Source organism: Saccopteryx bilineata, chromosome 11 (assembly GCF_036850765.1).
Source record: "Saccopteryx bilineata isolate mSacBil1 chromosome 11, mSacBil1_pri_phased_curated, whole genome shotgun sequence".
NCBI lineage: Eukaryota > Metazoa > Chordata > Mammalia > Chiroptera > Emballonuridae > Saccopteryx > Saccopteryx bilineata.
This window is the reverse complement of record NC_089500.1, coordinates 21,489,169-21,506,082: the sequence shown is the minus strand read 5'-3', so window position 1 is coordinate 21,506,082 and position 16,914 is coordinate 21,489,169. Positions and strand designations below refer to the sequence as shown.

Genomic DNA, 16,914 nt, shown 5'->3' with positions numbered 1-16,914 from the left:
CTCTGCTGGGTGCTTTTCACCCATGATCCCATTTAAGGAGGGAAGGGGAGAGAGAGTGTGTGTGTTCTATTCAAATACCTTACTTTTCTGGCAAATGGCTACTTTCTCAGGGATTGACTGTGGTATAAACGGTTTGTCCATGAGGCAGGCAGGAAGGGGAACTAGGTCACCCAGGTGGCCGAGTCCTGGTACAAAGATGTATCCTTTTGTGGTAAGATTATTTCAGACATGCAACCCAAATCTAGGCAAAAGGCATTTCTGAGCAGAGAGCAGTCCAGAATCTGAAAAAAGGTAACAAAATTCCAAAAATAGAAATGTTGCTGACTCAGGTCCATAACAAATGTAGGGTCTTGAAAATTGTAAGGAAGGAAAAGAAAAGCCTTTGGTTAAACAATGGCTTTTAATGACTTCTGCAAATAGGCGACACTCAGCAAGGTGGCTCAATCTGGTGCATCAGAATCTGTCATGAGGAATTTCTGGCAAAGCAACGAAGATAGAACATAGCGTGATTTCGTCTTCTATAATGTAAGCAGAAATATTATTTTATCAAATAATTCACTTTTACAACCTTTCTCTTCACCCCACCCCCGCTCACAAAAGCAGTTGGGAAAAAACACCCAGGGCTCCAGGTAGACAAAAGCAAGCACACGCTCCTGCATCTGTCAATGGCTGGCAAGGCAAGGACTGGAATTCTGCCCTCTGCTTTCTCATCTGCACCACCCAGCTTGAGAGCACGACTTCTGAGTTCCTGGAAACTAGCTGCCACCTAAGTTAGGAGACAATTTGCAAAATGGGCACAGGCACATCTCTCATCAGAGCTAAATCAGAAACAGGAGGTATTTTCCTTGCCCTCAGGGTGCATGCTTCTATATTCTGCAAGAGTCAAGGCAAGAAGCATGAGCTGGACACAACCTTATCAGGTGAGATTTGGATCTATTAATACTTCATTAAGGCACAAATTCCCAAGGGCTGCAGACAGAAAAATAACAGGTGGGCTCTTCTGTTCAAGTGACTTGTATTTATTTGTAAGTTAGTACTAGGACAGAGAAACCCTGCAATTACAAAGCTGAATATAAATCCACTTATACAAATTTACTCCTTGGAATGGGGTCCTTGGATCTGTTCGGCACATCTCCCAGCCTAACCATTACACAGGATTTACTAAGCCCTCAAACCCGAGACTTCCTCTGTTCCCTGCCCATTCACCACCCATAACAACACCTATGATGGCTCACGCCACACAGAGAGTGAGTATAACGAAGAGGAATTATCATCCTTGACCATGAACTACAATATCGTTAGCTAGTCATGTGGCTCTCATACAAGTTGAAGTATGTATAAGACCATCCAGAAGGAAGGAGTGGGGAGAGGATGAAGAGGGTCAAATACATGGTGATGGAAAGAGAGTAGACACAATAGAGTAGACAGATATTATAAAGTTACACACCTGAAGTTTATATGTTATTAACCAATGTTACCCCAATAAATTTAATTTTAGAAAAGAATCATCCATCTGCTCTGAATTATAAAACAAAGTGCACACCGCTAGGATAGCTTACTACCTGGTTTTAGAGTCATGATATTCCTTTGTGCTGGCAGTTGAGTTTTTACAACAGTGCTTTAAGTGGTTCCAAAAGCAATTTCCTAAAATGCCACTGGAAGGAGATATGGGACAATGAATAAAAATCACCCCAGTTTTGTTCTGGACTAAAATACATAGTTTTTTAATCATTGGTATCAAGGGGTTTATCTCTTTCTAAATTCTTATCATTGAATGCTGAAACAGACAGGGTGACATCCTCTGAAGCATCCCAGACTGAGCACACCAGAGTGAACTGGAGAGAGGGGATCAAGCTTCTGAGAGTTAAGATTTGCTGCAATTAATTCTGCAGTCAATTCCCCCTTAACTCAATGTGTTTCCTCTTGCTTCCCACGCCTGCCTTTCTGCTGGGGGATACTGCCTCCTGAGCACGACACAGGCCGTGTGGTCCCACTGCCCCGCCTCCGCACAGGCGGATGCCTCCCTGAGTCATCTCCAGGAGCCTCAGCGGCAGGTCAGGTGAAGTGGAGAGACCGTGGGATCGGGAATCTGGGCTCTGCATCTCCTGGCAGTCATGTCACCTTAAGCAAGTTAACCTACACATTCCCAGCCCCAACTCTTCATCTGTTATGACGGAACTACTAGCTTCTCACTGAAAGCTGCGGTGAGAACCAGTAGGTGCGTCCCAGCCGAGCAGTGCCTGCCCCGAGCAGCTGCTGGAGTGACTGACGTCAGTTCTCCAGCGGAGCTCCCATTCTGAGCCTCGTTGGGCGCCTCACATTGTGCTGACTCCAGGCAGCCAGCCTCCCTTTTCTTTAAAGTCTTACAGCCCTTATATCACTCAGGCCTTCCGCATAAGGCTAGTATATGTCTGATAAACATCATCATCTTCCCAAATAGATTTTCGGATCCTTGAGGTCAAGACTGTGTCTTGGGCTTCCTCTGATCCCCACAGAACTCACCTCAGGGCTGAAAACGCAGTGGGAGCTCCCGTGTGCCTGGGTCCTCTGGGGACCCCAGCTTCCCACCTTGCACACACACACAAGCAGCAAAGATGCTTTGTGACTGGTAGTTTCCTGGGTCCATCTGCAGCTCTTCGGCAACTGTAGTTTGATGCCTTCAAACCCGCTGGTGAAGGTTCACCTTCAGCCTGTGGGCTGCTTCTGGGGAGCACCCTGAGCGCTCCGGAGGGCAGGCTGCCAGGGCTGGGCCAGCGCTCCTGGGAGGGCGACACCCCTCCATCCAGGAGCAGAGCATGGAGCGGTACACACAGGAAGCCCAGGAGTGTCTAATTCAGGCCACTCGAGGATACTTCCTTCAACATCGTAGGTTGACTTCTCCCCACCGACCACAGCCCCTCTGGCCACAGGACTGCTGGGCCCTCACGGCCCATTTTGCTGAGAAGAGAATGGCCTGAGGAAGAGCCTTGTTCTCCAGGCCGAAGTAAAGCCCATTTGTCTGGGATAAAGAGGAGTCTCACGGCCTTCAAGGTCAGAAGGGACACACCAAGGACACACAGTCTGCCTGACTGAGCGGGCTCCCAGACCCTGCCCTTCGGAGGGCTCTGCATTTGGGCAGTGACCCAGAGAGGGAGCTGAGAGGGACCAAGGACGTGGCATTGCAAGCTGTAGTCAAGAAACCTTGCTGTTTGTCTCAGGCCTTGAGATGGCTCAGCCAGCACTGGTCACTGTCTCATTCCAGAAGGATGTTGGAGGAAGCTGAGATCCTTCCCCCAACCCTATGCAATAAGCAGTAATAATAAATAAATAATAGTATCTAAGGACAATGGATATTTTTCTCAATCCTGTGTAAAGAATCAATAAAAAAGGTTTTTTTATTTAAAAAAAAAAGAAATCTTGCTACTCACACATGCCAGTCAGCCCAGAGCCCCCTCCCTGACACCCTGCACGCCATCCCATGTCACAGGGCCCAACACTCCCGTGGTGTTTATGGACCTCCATCAAGGCTGCCCCCAGTGCCACTGTAAATGTCCTCTTCTCCTGTGACAGGCACCCTCCACCCGCCCCCAGGCCCATGCCCGGGACATGAGCGCCAGGCTGCATGCCCTTTCTTCTCGGCTCCCCCAGGCCACCCCCTGGGCCAGCGCCCAGTGCCCAGCACCAAGCACAATGTAGCAACTCAGGAAACACTGGTTTCACAAATGAACATCGACTCCGTGATTCGTTTTCCAGGAAGTACAATGCAAAAATTGTTTATTCTACTTTTAAGCAATTGTATTCTTTGAAGCATCTTGCAAACAATAAATTAGCAAGCTCAGACTGCTATCAATTTGTCTAGATTCGAAAAAACTCAAGGATTACTTTCATTAAAAATCACAGGATAAAAACCAAGGGTACTGTATAAACAAAAGACTGGAAACAGTAGGAATATCCCTCTGTAAGGGATGCTTAGGTAAGTCAAGGTATAGCCTTACAATGGAATCCATGGCACCAACACAAACAAACAAAAGAAATGATACTCTTTATTGTCAGATAGTCAGGTATCTCCAAGACATATTATAATATTTGGTAGAAAATGTGAAGTGAAATGTGATATATATGACGTGCTTCCATTTGGGTAGAAAAACTTGACCACACACATGCTCCTGTACGTGCACACACATATACGTATCCTGCAAATGCACCAATGTCTTCAAACCGCAGCAACCAGGAATGGTGTCTGCCTCGGGGCAAGGGAACTAAGAGATGGGGTGAGAGAAAGATGTTTCACTGTGAATACCCTTTTGTACTTTTTGAATTTTAAACCATGTAAGTATTGACCTATTTGGGGGAAAAAATTAATTAAAAATTCAAAGCAAACAATATGTGAAAAAGTAATAAAAATCTAGTTTCAGAAAATATAAAAGAGAAATCCTCATGTAAAAAGGGTTTGAGGTAGCCCTGGCCAGTTAGTTCAGCAGTAGAGCGTCGGCTCTGCATGTGGAAGTCCCGGGGACGGTCCTCAGGTAGCCACAGCTAGTTACTTAGTGAGAACCTAATTTAAAAAGAAGAGATAGGCCCTGGCCGATTGGCTCAGCGGTAGAGCGTCAGCCTGGCGTGCGGGGGACCCGGGTTCGATTCCCAGCCAGGGCACATAGGAGAAGCGCCCATTTGCTTCTCCACCCCCCTCTCCTTTATCTCTCTCTTCCCCTCCCGCAGCCGAGGCTCCATTGGAGCAAAGATGGCCGGGGCGCTGGGGATGGCTCCTTGGCCTCTGCCCCAGGCGCTAGAGTGGCTCTGGTCGGGCAGAGTCACGCCCGGAGGGGCAGAGCATCACCCCCTGGTGGGCAGAGCGTCGCCCCTGGTGGGTGTGCCGGGTGGATCCCAGTCGGGCGCATGCGGGAGTCTGTCCCACTGTCTCTCCCAGTTTCCAGCTTCAGAAAAATACAAAAAAAAAAAAAAGAGAGAGAAGAGATACCCCTTGAAACCGAGATTCAGAGTTTCCCTTCTCCCCCACTCCCAACCCCCTCCCCAGAAGTCTGTGCCAAGGAGATAAAGCCTCAAATCCCTCCCCGCCAGAGTGCAATAAAACCAGAGCCTCTGACTTCAGGAGCTTAAAATACATTCACGGACACACCCTTCCCTCCAAACACACCTGCTGCTTTCCCCTCTCTCTTCCCACATCCTCTCTGGGAAGGCCAAGTGCCGGTTTATGACAGAGCTGAAATATTTCCTTTTTTGTTCTAATATTTCCTGCGGGCCCCTCCCCTCTATTATGGCCGCCATTCACAGCCATCTGGGATGACCCAGGAACAAGAGGAAGCTCCAGGATTTGAAAACAATAAAAACATGTCACTTTTTAAAAATAATAGTGAATGTCTTATCTGCTCCCCTCGCCCCGCAAACATACCTTTCGATAAAGGCAACTTAACGGTGGTGGTTGGATAGTGTCCATTCTTCGAGAGGCTTACGTTTCTCTAAGTTGTCCCGACAGGACTTTCTAAAGAGAAGCTTTCACATGTGGGGCCCAGCAGTCCTCTCTGCTGCCCGAACTTTCTCTCCAGCCCCATCTCCACCCTCTTCAAAAGTAGAAAGTGGCTAGATTTGCTTCCCACATCTTCAACTCAGGAATTAGAGAACACCAGAGTCGGAATAGCCCTTAGGGATGATCCAACCTCATTTTGCAGATGCGGAAACTGAGGCCCATAAAAGTGGAAAACACAATTCAACTATCACTGAGCCAGGACGAAAGTCAGGTTCCTACAACCCTTTCCTTCTTCCCCAATTTGCGTGATTTTGAAACGCCCCTTCCAAGAGGCCCAGCTGCCTTCCCACACCATCAGAGCCCCCCAAGCAGCACTGGCCCCCACCCCAATGCCAGCCCTCCCGACCTGTGCCCCCAGCTCACCTTACTGTGCTAGGGGACTGCTAAGCACTTGAAATGTGACTAGTGTCACAGGTTGAAATGGTAATATTTTGGATATACTAGGTTAAATGTCTTACTAAAACTTATTTTACCTTTTTCTTTTCTGTTCTTTTTTTTACATAGCTACTAGAAAAGTTTAAATCACGTGGAAGGCTCACATTACCTTTTCGCTGGGTTGCTGTCCTCCAGGCATATGCTGCTTACCCTGTTCAGTTCCTGGGAATTCAGTGTCCAAATACTCAGTTCAACAAGACTGGCCTGTCCTGTGTCCTGTTCTCTGTGTGGCCAGACACTTTCCATTCAAAAGGCCACTGTGCCCGGGCTGAGTGAACAGTGTGCCTCTGCCGGGCTTGTAGACGGACCTTCTGAAGACCCAGGATGGTTTCAAGAAGGTAGCGAAGGAGAGAAGGACTGTGGCACCCCTCAGGTGACTTTAGTTCTACCTACATGTGACCAGCGGCTTCCCAGCAGTCATCCTTCTCGCAGGCTGAGTGTTTAGGCCCTGACATAAGTACGGTGGGGGCCTAAGGAGGAGGAAGAGAAATAAAACAAAGGCTCAAGTGTTCTCAGCACTAATCCTTGGTGTTCTCTCACCTCTTTCTTCAGGTGAGTAATAGAAATTCACAAAATAGTGGTTTCCAGGTATCGAAAGAGCTGTGCTGTTTCTATATAATAATATCTCATCTCATTTTCCCAGCCACCTGAGGAAGCTGGTGTTCACCAATTTCTAGAGGAGGAAACTGACTCTTAGGTTGAGTAACCTGCCCAAAGTGACTCCAAAAAAGGGGCCGCACCATAGGAGCCAGGTCTGATCGGCTCCTGAACTCATGCTCCTCACCATTCCTTAACTTCTCGGGCCTCAGTTTTCTAATGGGGATGGTACCTGCCTCACGGCAGGGTGGGGCCTCATCTTCTCCCAGGACCCACCCTCCCCTGGGACTCTGTCCTGGAATCCTGAGAAGCTACCAGGTTGAAGGGTCTCCATCTCTTGCCATTTCGTGGCAGGGCTGCACCCCCTCCTCTTGGACTGTCAAGCCTGTTTTCTTTCTCTTAACTCCAAGGTCCACACAGCCTGCTCCTCCTGCCTGGGCACCCTCAAGCTCCTGTCTCAGGGAATGTAGCGCCTCAAGACCCCACCAAAACCTCGCCTCCTCCAAAAACCCATCGAACTTTTAAGTCAGAGACCTGCTTTCCACGCTGCCCCTTTCCTACCTGCTTCTCAGAATGAGATCTTCCCCGGCCCTTCCTCCCCACAGCCGCACGCCTGATGCATTGGGGGTGGAGGGGAGGCTGTTTTCCTAATTCAAACTACAGAAGGTAAAGTTGGCTGAAACCTCAGCTGGTGAGGAGATGTGGAAAATACATTCTCTTCCAAATATCAATGATTCATAGTAAGAATGTCTCGGACTCCCAAGAGAAAAGAAAACCTTTATGCTTATTAAAAGATGGCACAGCCCTGGCCGGTTGGCTCAGCGGTAGAGCGTCGGCCTAGCGTGCGGAGGACCCGGGTTCGATTCCCGGCCAGGGCACACAGGAGAAGCGCCCATTTGCTTCTCCACCCCTCCGCCGCGCTTTCCTCTCTGCCTCTCTCTTCCCCTCCCGCAGCCGAGGCTCCATTGGAGCAGAGATGGCCCGGGCGCTGGGGATGGCTCTGTGGCCTCTGCCTCAGGCGCTAGAGTGGCTCTGGTCGCAATATGGTGACGCCCAGGATGGGCAGAGCATCGTCCCCTGGTGGGCAGAGCATCGCCCCTGGTGGGCGTGCCGGGTGGATCCCGGTCGGGCGCATGCGGGAGTCTGTCTGACTGTCTCTCCCCGTTTCCAGCTTCAGAAAAATGAAAAAATGAAAAAAAAAAAAAAAAAAGATGGCACAGTTTAAAAGATTTAGAAAATAATGTCTAACTCTAATTCTGTTTACACATGTGTACATGTGTGTACATGTATGTGTGTGCATATGGATATAGGCATTGGTGGGTACAGAAAAAAAAGACTGAAAGGACATACACCAAAATCAGGATGTTGTAGCAGCTTTTTGTTTTAATTTTACACCTTTCCATATTCTCCAAATTTTCTATCATGACTCTGATTGCTTTTACAATAAAAAAAATAAGCAGTAAACTGGATGCTAATAGTTTTTTAATTTCCTCATGAATCTGTTTTTACAGGCACCATTTCCGTGGGGTTTGGAAATCAGCAGGGTGTGAAACACAAATGAAATTCCCCGTTCCTGCAGAGCTGAGTGTACCCCTTGGCCCTGGAGAGAACCCTCCTGGCATCCACGCTAGCAGCCAGCTGTCCACAGCTGTGCTGAGGAGGCTGCGAATGAATGGAACTGGTGGAAAAACACAGCATTCCTGACTCTCCAAGGATGGCATTATGCTTGGGACTCTTGCTCACCAAAGAAGTAAATAAACAGAGAGAGAGAGAGAGAGAGAGAGAGAGAGAGAGAGGCCAAGCATGCTAGAAGAACTTCAGTCCTGGAGGTCAGTCAGCTGCCAGAGGTTCCAGCTCTAAATATGACACCTGAAAGAAGACCCCTCCACCTAAGCCAACCAGCCTTGTGGAATCAGGGCTAACACCTCTTGTCCCTGGCTCTCCTGGGCTATACCCACTTGAATAGCACCTTCCCTTCCTGCTACGCATCGGAGTGTGTATGAGCAAGCTTTATTCCTGCTCTAGGCTGCGGAGATCCTAAGAACTGGACCCCTAGCTGACCCACTCTCTGACAAGATCGGGCGAGTTCAGGGTGGTATGATCGTAGACTTGGCTCACTCTCATACATCCCCAAGCACTCACTGGCTTAGCCACTCACCATCTACTATTTCTTTGGGCACTGCTATATGCCAGGCCCTGTTCTAGTGTCGAGGACATGCTCATGGAGCTTCCATTCTAGTGGAAGACACAAGTAATAAACAAGAAGAGAATTGAGACTCTAACCCCAATGGAGTTGGGTGCCATGAAGAATATATTACAGGATGCTGTTCTGATTGAGATCTAGATGACAAGGAGAAGCCAGCCAGGGGGAAGCTGAGGGAAGGGCACTCCAGACAAGGAGGACAGCCCAGGGGAAATACATTAGCTTGGTGTGTTTCCAAGGATCCAAAAATTGAAAGGATCCAAGAAAGTGGAGTAGAGAGAATAGAAAGGGAGCAGAGAGGCAGCCAGAGGCCAGCCCCTAAGTACCAACAGGACCACAGCAAAGAAGTGGCCGATCTGTGCTAATAAAGGGAACTCACTGTCTGCTCTGTGAGACCGGACTGTGCTGTGACCGCCCACAGACAAGGACTCCATCCCTGCCAGGTGACCCATGGCTGGGTGCTCCCAGCATCTCTGGTTGTGTGGACTGGCCAATCAACTTGTCCCAGGGCTCTCAAAATGCCTATTCAACCTGTCTCCTCCCACTTCCACTCTGCTGCTATGTCCTCACCCTCTGGACACCCCCTCACGTTGCCAGGGAGCACAGCTTATGGCACCCTGACTGCCATCCACCCATCCACCTGTTCTCCACCCTTGGCATTAATTCGGCAAACACTGTCCATGCCCAGGCCTTGTGCTGGGTGCTGAGGATGTGAAATGAGCAACACACAAGCCCAGCCCTTAAAAGTTTCTGCACGCAAAGCCTGTGCCAGGCTCACCAGGAGCTGCCCAGTGCCCACCTTTCTATGTAGAGCTGCCTGCTTAAGTCTTCTCTCCCTGGTAAGACCTGCTGTAAGCTTCTGCAATGGTTCTCATAAGTAGATTAATTTACTCCGAGGAGCTACACAGAGAGAGAAGCTCAGTGTTTTCCCTGCTCCCTCTGCCACCCTCCCTCATTCCACCAACCCAGGGGAAACTATTCTCAGTCTCAGGAATGAAGTTGTAACTGGTGGGGTGGCAGTTGCTATTTATTGGGTGGTAAAGGAGGACGCTGGTATTGGTTTAAAGAGTGGGAGGTTAAGGGGAACCATCAGGGACTGGTCTGGGGGGAGGGAGAAAGGGCTTTCACTGCATCCCTCAAACCTCCTCAACCAGCACCACATGGAGATGGCACAGCACAGAGTCAGAGGGACCACATATAACATGTCGCTTTCAGAATCTTCTCCTGCATAAAAATCACTGTTGTCATTATCAGAAAAGCCAACTAGCCCCAACTTAGCATGTTCTTAAGTTATGCTCTGGGAGATTTCTAGGGCATCCCTCATTTTGTGCAAATGGGGGGGGTCATTGCCTGAGAACAGTGCACACACTGGCTCCAGGAAGTCCTTGTATCCTAATCCACCCGAACCGCTTAAGTTTGGGGAGCCCTGCAGGACCCTCCACACCCGTCACTCCAACCCCGCGGTGAACTCGGGTGGCAGGTGTTTCCCGAGGGGCACAGCCATCATGGGTAGTCAGCACCGAGGATGCTTCCATACCCTTGAGTATCCTCTTCCCAGGAGAGGCAGAGGGCTATAAATAGCCTGGACTCCTCCAGCCCTACAGAGGCACGGATCCCACACCCCCGCCCCAGCCTCAGCCAGCTGGTCCCTCCCAGCCCTGGTTCCCACAGCCTGCTCTGCGAGGGAGGAGAACTACTCACCCACAGGAGGGGGTGCTGAAAGTCCTTCGGGCCCCCCTCAGAGTGGCTGGCCTCCCATGAGGTATAACTGGAAGCCCACCACACCTCTACACCCCTTTTTAATTGCGGTGCTGACAAGGGGCAAGAGGCAATGTTTTTAGAAGGCTTCTTGCTCCCTGGTCAACCCAGAAACCCAAGCTGCGTTGAATGCCACTATAGAAATAACACTCTCCCCTCTCCCTGCCTCAGTTTCCGCATCTGTAACCCAGACAAATAGCTGAACTGCGGAGTCCTTAGGGAAGTGGAGAGATGAGCATGCATAAAAGTGAAAGGCACTGTCAAAATGTAACATTGTATATCTTTCTGATATCAGATCTTGGTTTCTTCTATGTGAGCCCCAAGCACAGCCATTGATTCTAATCTGTTCACAACAACAGAATTATACTCACTGACATTTCATTAGCCTTGAAATCTTAATACTGCATGCCCTTGCAAGCAGTAAAACTTACAAAATACTCTCTTACAAGTCACTTCTGACTAATACAGATTGACACATACCGCACCCACCGCATCCAGACGTCTTTTGGTTTAACATGATTCCGCTGGACTGTTCATGACATTATAGACTGACGGAAAAGCATTGCCCTCGGATGTTTTGGTTGGGGGTGGGGGTGAGGGGAGTTATCTCAATACTCATTCTGTTTATTATTCAAATCTTTCCCACCTATACACACTGGTAAGAAACAAGTGGCTAAAATCTAAGTGGCTAACTCCCAGTTCTTTTTAATTAAGACACTTTGTTTGCTCAATAAAATACAACATAAAAAACATTTACTGAAAACCCACTCATTGATGTCTTAATAGCTGTGTCAAATACTCATAACAACATTTATTCCAACACTCCCAGATAATTGCTCATCTTTCTCATTTGGTATCCACAACAGCACAGCATTTGTGTCCAAGTGTAATTGATCCAGAATTGGGCTTCCTTTCAAAACTATCTGTAAAACCTAATTACCAGCAAAACAGAGTTCTGGCATCCTACAGAAAGTGGGTGCTTCAGAGTGAGACGAGCTGCAGACTCGTCTTGGCTAATCAAGCCCCATTATGTTACAAAAGGAGTATGAGGACTTTGGGGTGAGGAGGGAGCAGGAAGAGTTGGGGTAGTGTCAGACTGGAATGTGCAGCGCCAGTCCTGATGTGTTTAAGCCAGGGGCAGAGGCCTGGAAATACACCATATCTGCCAGCGCACATGGACACAGAAAGTACCAGATAATGAGCCCTGGGCGGACCTGGGTGTGTAGGTGTCACTTCTGACCTCAGGTCCTTCGAGGCCTGGCTGAGGGATCTCTCTGCACCCTGGCCCAGGAGAGGCTGATGTCAAGTCTAGTGTCCCTGGGCCTCTAACACTGTGACAGCTCACTTTTATTCCTTGGGCCTGGAATTTGCTCATCTGTGAAATGAGCACTCCTAATATCTAGGGTCTTTTTCAGCTTCAAAACTCTGTGGGCATCTTTAAAGAAAGGGCACACTTCTGCTCAGGGATTTCTTAAGGCGGGGGAGTAGGGAGTGGGAGCAGGACCAGCCAGAATGAAGGCCTGAGTGTTTCCAGTCTCAGGCATTCTGTGCCGACATGCAACACCTGGGTATCAGACCCACTGCGGAGAAAATGATTTCTTTCAGCCAGGACGGACCTACCGGGGCGGTTCTAACCTCGCTACCCTGGCTTCCTCACCCCAGCCAAAGAGGAACGAGGCCAAACCACAGGCCTTCTCGGAGACTCTCTCCCGGAGCTGACCACAGCATATCTACCTCTTCGGAGCTGTCTTCCCTTCCCGCCCTTCTCCCCTTCTGTCCCAGATGCTCCAGAAAACCCAGTTCGGGCCTTGCGAGTAGTCTGGGAAGCTCTGCGGGCAGTCAGCACACCCCACCGACTACCGGCGCCCTTCGGCCCTGGACCCCCGACGCCTGGGCTTGGGTACCATCCCATGCGGCTGGTTTCAAAGGAAACGCGAGTTGCTCTCGATCCGCTCTTTCTCTGGCTCCTCCTGGTCCTCTTCCTAATGAAACCAGACAACCAGCCGGAATAACAAAGCAGCACAACGGCCAGAGACGATTCGCTTTCAAAGGAGCACGAGATGCTCACACCCTGAGCTAAGACGCGCGCAGTCCCCAGGAAGAGACCCTGCGCTGCCCCGGGCGGACGACAGGTTGGCCTCGGTTTAACTTTCCCGAGGCGCGGAGGAACCGTTTGCGTGCGCCCATTTTCCGCAACTTCCAAACAGCAGCAGGGGTCTTAGGGTCCCGCAAGGGCGCCACCTCGGGGAGGTACCACCAGGAAGCCCTTGAGCCACATTGTGAGATGCTGGATTCCAGACTTCCAGCCGCTTTTCTAATCTTCAAGGTAAAACAACGTGAGGTGCGGGTATCGTAGTCTCAGGAAACCGTCACCCTCCAAAATGCTCCCGCGCCTTCCCGACAGATGTGTGGTAAAACTTTTGGCAGAAACCACCTGTGGCTGCCAACAGGCCCGCTCTGCCCCGGCCGAGAGGCGCCACCAAGCCCTGGGCCGCATGCGCCCGCAGAAGTTCCCTTCCAGCCCCGCGCGCCACTTCGCTCCGGGCCGCGGTGCCAGCCAGGAGGCGCGGCGCCCGCTCTCCGGCTCGCTCTCCGCTGCTCTCCCCTCCTCCCTCCCTCCCACCTCCGCCTCCTCCCGTTGCATGGCTGCCGCACGGAGCCCCTGAATAGCCACCGCAGCCCCCAGCCTCCTACCGGCCGCGCTGGGGCGCCCCTGCCCCGCCCTCGCCGATGCCCCGAGGCGCGCGGACCGCCGGCCTCTTAGCAACAGCCCCCTGACATCGCTTTCCGGCGGTGGCGACGCACAGCTACCCTCACGGAGCCCCGCGACCCCCGGCCCGCCTCGGCAGCTAAGGTGCAAGGGAGACTCACAGCCGGTGCCCGAGCATTGCGCGCGAAGCCAACTCACCTCTGCGCGCCGCCAGACCCAGCCGCGCGCCTCCCGCACTTGGCGCGGGGCCGCGGTCCTCGCGTCCTTCGCCGCCGCTGCCGCTGTCTGTCGGTCCGGTGCGCCCGAACAGCGCGGGCCGCGCGGCTGTCAGAGTCTCGTGGCCCGGCTGCGCTGGCGGGTGTGGAGCGGAGCGGCCGCGGGCGCGCGGGCAGCTCCTCCCTCCCCGCGCCGCGCCCCCGCCCTCCCGGCGCCCCGCCTCCCGCGCCGCTGCTGTCAGCCCCGCGCCCCGCGCTGGGCGCCCGCGCTGCCCGCGCCACCCGCTCGGGGGGCGCACTGGGCTGAAGGGCCCGGATGTCTGTGGTCGCCTCTCCCTCGTGCCCGCCCCCTCCTCGCCCTGCCACACATGCACTTGCTGCGGTTCTACCTCTTCCTCGGCTCCGCTTAATTTCTATTTTGACAGTAACTGTGGAGGTGGGCGGCGCTGCGGGGGGCGCCCCGGACCTCCAGACGCGGCTGGCAGCAGGCGGGACCCCGGCGCGGGGGCGGGGTGGGGGGCCGGGCAGAGCCACCAGCCGCTCGGGGCTCCGCGTCTTTTTTCTTTCTTTCCTTTTTTCTCTTTGCCTCCTCCAGGATTTAAAGGGACAGCCCCGGCCGAGGCAAGGGGCCAGGCGGCCGCCGTTTCTCCGGTCTCCAGACGCCCTCTGCGGCCCGGCCGGACCCTCCGGCGCCCGGAGCACAGGTTCCAGACCGCCGGGTATTTTTACTTTAACACCGGCTCGGGGCAGCGGGGCAGCAGGGCTTGGCTCGGTCGTCCCAGCGCACGGCTATTTTTACAGAGTCCGATGAAGGTAGAAAATAAAACAACTCAGCAACTGCTTCACCACCGTAAAGTGAGGAGCTTGGAGTGGGGGCGAGAAGTTTCCCCAGTGTTCTCGGAATTCCAGCAAGCTCAGGGAGACAGCTCTCCGACACGAGGAACTAGGCTTGTATCACTCCAGGGCGCCAAAATCCCTGCGCGCAACCTGCACTGAAGGCCGTTCGGGCGTGGGGTTCTCCTCGCAGTTTGCCGGCGGGAATCCCCCGCACCCCGCACCCTGAGCGCTACGGACCGGCTCGGGGACACCCTTCCCACGCGGGACAGCCTAGAAGGAGGCCTTCCAACGCACCCAATCGCCCAGCTCCGCAGCCAAGGGCGGGCTCCCAGAGGGCTGCATCCTCCCCGCATCGCCGAGCCCCGCCCCGCGGACACCTCACGTCTCTCTGGGACGCGCAGCGCTTAGCCGTGACAGACGTTGAAAAGGGTCCTTCCGAGGGGAGAAGAAGGGAGTCTCCGCCCCAGAGGGACGACGTGAGCGGTCGCGGGTGAGACAACGCAGATGTTCTGTCCACCAGCAGGCGAGGGCAAACAGGAGCTGGTTTACCCCTCTACCCTATTGCAACTCACCCCTCCGCGCTTCCTGCAGACATAGGAAACATAGGCTTTTGCTCACCTTGGCACGACATCTGCAACTGTACCCTCGATGTCAGCGGGTTCTCTCCAGGCTACCTCTCGCAGACGCAGGAAAGTTTGCCTTCCAGGCTGCACTTACCTGAGCCCCGCGGCGCCCAAGACAGGAGACAAAGCTAATCCTTCCTTCCTGTCCCCATTCTGACCATCCACTAATGGAACTGCAGCGGGGCTGCTGCAGACTGAGTAGTGTCTTTTAACGTTGAAGATAATCGATGACCTCTTTTACAAAATTCACAAAAATAAATTTGTAGACCTTTTGCTTGGCACTTCTTCCCGTGTCGCTCATAAGGGTTTATTTTTTAATCGTTTCATTCATTCGTGTAATAATTGCACCACTCCAAGGCACCACCCATTGGGAGCCTCAAAGGCAAGGGAAAACGCTCTGGAACAGGACATGACAACGCAAAGCTGGGCACACAGTGAGAGAGGATCTGGAACATAGAGCTGTGCCATCCTGTTTCCTTTTCCAGAAAGGTCTGGCTTTTTCTAGTAAACAAATGTGATTCATTAAGTTCGAACAACCACCTACCAAAACCGTTCAAAAGAGTGTACAAGTCTGAAGAAGTCTGTCCTGGAAACTAAGATTTTCAGATTCAGGATGTCAGTCTTCCAAGTTGTCCGAGTTTCCAGTGGCAAAATAATATCCTTGCTCTCAGCAGCCCTGGAAGCCACTTCCCTCCAAATTAAGTTGTCTGTCTCCCTGCTAAATTAGGTTGTCTGTCTAGTTTCCTTTCATTAAAGGGTCTTCAGTCATTTGGAGTACTGCTGACCCAGCTGACAAGGTCAGGCTTCTAAACCAGAGCTTGGGCAGGGGGGTGCATTAGGGAGTGCTCGGAGATTCCCAGCCCTGGAATAGCAAGGCACTGTAGGAATGCATGGGGGTGAGAAAAGAGAGATAGGGGCACTAAAGTAGAAATGCCTCTAACTCAGAAAGGTTCTCTTCTGTCTCTAGGCACAACTGGTTCAGAGAAGATGTTCCATAGCTATAAGTCGTCGAATGTCTTTCCATGCCATGAGTTATAGGAGGAGGATTCCGTGTTCCAGACAGTAAGCTTCCCACAAACAAAACTTACAAATTTAAGAGCAATCAGGATGAGGATGGTTTGCATTGTTAATATTTTTTTATTTTTATTCATTTTAATTTATTGTTTTACATAGATTCAAGTGTCCCACCGAATATATCTCCTCCCAACCCCCGTGTTCCCCTCGACATCCCCCTTGCCTCCCACCCCCCAACACCTTCCCCCCTTCCCTCCAGGATTTGCTTTCCTGCTTTCTATAACACTGTGTTATGTATATATAATTTCACTAATCTCTTTCCCTTCTCTGATCCCATCTTCTCATCCCCTTTCCCTCTGTCTGCTTTCCCTCTGGTCCCTTTGATTTCGCCTCTACCTCTATTCCGCTCCTCAGTTCACATTGTTCATTAGATTTCTCAAATGAATGAGGTCATATGATAATTTTCTTTCTCTCCCTGGCTTATTTCACTTAGCATAATAGTTTCCAGGCCCATCCATGTTGTCGCAAAAGGTAAGATTTCCTTCTTTTTCACAGCTGTGTAGTACTCCATTGTGTATATGTACCACTGCTTTTTAATCCACTCGTCCACTGACAGACATGGGCTGTTTCCAGATCTTGGCTATTGTAAACATGCATTGTTAACATTTTAATGACAGCACTTATTATACTGTGTTTATAATTTCTGTTCAATTATTTTTTCCCCACAAGACTTCATGCTTCTTCCCCATCTTAGTGTCTTCAGTGCCTAACATACACTAAACACCTAGTAAGTGCTCATTAAGAGATTAATGAATAAATGAAAAGTCATTTTAGAATGGTGAAGTGTGGAAACACATAAGGACAGAGATCTAATGAATTTATAAGACTCATTTGCAACTTGCTTGTTTGTACGTAGGTGTAGCTATAGACGGTCCCTGACATACAATGTGTTCCGACTTAATTTTTTTTTTTTTTTTTACTTTAAAACAGTGTGAAAG

General features: G+C 51.1%; 1 protein-coding gene across 1 annotated transcript in view; it reads right to left on the bottom strand.

The window, feature by feature from the left end:
- Positions 1–13,566, bottom strand: part of ZBTB7C (zinc finger and BTB domain containing 7C) — a 333,977-nt gene extending 320,411 nt beyond the window's left edge. Inside the window, exon 1 of the mRNA XM_066247012.1 lies at positions 13,426–13,566. The gene's annotated coding sequence lies outside the window, so the exon portion shown is untranslated. The remainder of the gene's footprint in view (positions 1–13,425) is intronic.
- Positions 13,567–16,914: the final 3,348 nt, after the last annotated feature.